The following is a 2196-nucleotide window of genomic DNA, read 5'->3' on the forward strand; positions in this document are numbered from 1 at the left end:
ATGCAGGACTTCCCTGGTGGCTCAGACGGTAAAGTGTCTGCCTATAATACGGGAGACCTGGGTTTGATCGCTGGGTTGGGAAGATCTCCTGGAGTAGGAAATGGCAACCCATGCCAGTATTCTTGCCTGGAGAATCCCATGGACAGAGGAACCTGGTAGGCTACAGTCCAAGGGGTCTCAAAGGGTTGGACACGACTGAACGACTTTGCTTCACTTTTCTTCTATGCAGTCCTAAAACTAAATAATCAAAATGTTCAGCTCAATGTGTGGGTAATTATTAAGTCATAAAGCTGAAAAGAGCACTAGAGGAACATTTTTTGCATTTTTCTATATACATGTTTTTTTCAGCGAAACTATTGTCAGAAGTAGGTTACAAAGTAGAGGTTACTATTTAAGTGATTTACTATTTAAGTGACTTAAATGCAGAGAGTCTGCTTAATTAAATGAAATAAGTGTTTTGAATACAATTATCAAAAAAATTTCTTTTACAAGAAACATTCTGACTTAAATTCCTAAACTGCCTTTTATTGTTTAACAGTCTTATAACCAAAACTTAAGCTATGGAATCATTCCAATTATTTTAACCAGATAATTTTATATCATTAAAGAATACAGTGTCGTTTTAGAGCTATTTTGCTTATCCAGATTTTACTCACAATAATAAAATATGCAGATTATTCACTGTTATCCATTTTCAACTGGATATTTTCATATCTTATAAACCAAATCAAAATTATTACAAATTTAATAATATTTCAACTTTATATAAAAAATAATGAATATTATAAAAATCATTCTCTCACCAATATCTGTTAAGAAATTGTGGAAATCCCTTTAGCATTCAGCTGTCTGAAGTATTAATAGAAAATAGAACTCAGTCACTGCAATTGCAATAACACAGGCAGCATCATTTTGCACACTGATTCATTTTGAGAGCTTCATTTTCCAGGCCCAGGAAAATGTTGTTTATATGAATTTGTTTTGAACAGAATTGTCAACCATTGCATAACTGTATGCTTTTGCCAAAAGAGGAAGGAATGATGAGCTAAAATTCCCCTGATAGTGCCCAAGGATTCCCTTTAGGACAAACTTAAGCTTTTCCACTGGGCATTATGTACTTGGACATTTATGAGGAATCCAGGTTGTTCCACAGGGCATTGCAGTCTCTGAAATCATAAACATTAAGTTATGTTTACAAAACACAGAACACATTTCTGACATGTTTATGCAAACTCCAGTTTATCTGTGAATTTTGATATTCTTTCAGTATGGTCTTAATTAACTACACATGATTTTAATGACGTCAAAGTTCTAGAATCTCTTCAGAAGCCAACTACAAGAAAACTCTCCTCATGGAAATTGTAACTCACATCCAGACTCACACCTAACTCCCCACTTTACAGTGAAAACTGATGAGAAATCTTCCTAGGAAGAGCAAAGGAAAAGCAAAAGGAAGGACCACAGTGGTAGGTAGCCAAGATCAGTGCTCCTCAAACTTCAATTCCTATGAATCTCCTGGTGATCTTCTTAGAATGCAGATTCTGTTTTGGTAGGTCAGAGGTGGTTCCTGAGGGGCACCATTTCTGGCAGGGTGCTGTATCTGGATATTTGTGATCCTCAGAGACTTCCTTCATTTGCACGCCTAGCTTCTCAGAGAGTTGGATCATTACAGAAACAATACAGAAACAAAGAAAAATGGCAAATGGAGCATGTGTGCAAAGAGAGAGGCAAAGTGGAGACAAAGTAGACAAAGGAGGCCAGTGTGAGTGATCACAGAGTATCTAGAGGCTGGTTGGGTAACTTTGTTCTTTACCCAACTTAAAGGATAACTACTAAGGGATTTTGAATATTACGGTCACATGTTCAGATTTGCCTTTAAATATTTACAGAGAAGTTGCCATTAAATATTTATTGAGAAAAATAATGACGTTATTTATATCAAAATAGGAGAGAGAAAAATTTGGCTTAAAACTCAACATTCATAAAACAAAGATCATGAAATCTGGTCCCATCTTCTCATGGCAAATAGAAGGGGAAAAAGTGGAAACAGTTGCAGATTTTATTTTCTTGGGCTCCAAAATCACTGTTGATGGTGACTGCAGCCATGAAATTAAAAGACATTTGCTCCTTGAAAGGAAAGCTATGACAAACCTGCTAAGTCACTTCAGTCATGTCCGACTCTGTGTGACCCCTGTC

This window comes from Bison bison, unplaced genomic scaffold (genome assembly GCF_000754665.1).
Source record: "Bison bison bison isolate TAMUID 2011002044 unplaced genomic scaffold, Bison_UMD1.0 scf7180017864265, whole genome shotgun sequence".
NCBI classification, from domain to species: Eukaryota; Metazoa; Chordata; class Mammalia; order Artiodactyla; family Bovidae; genus Bison; species Bison bison.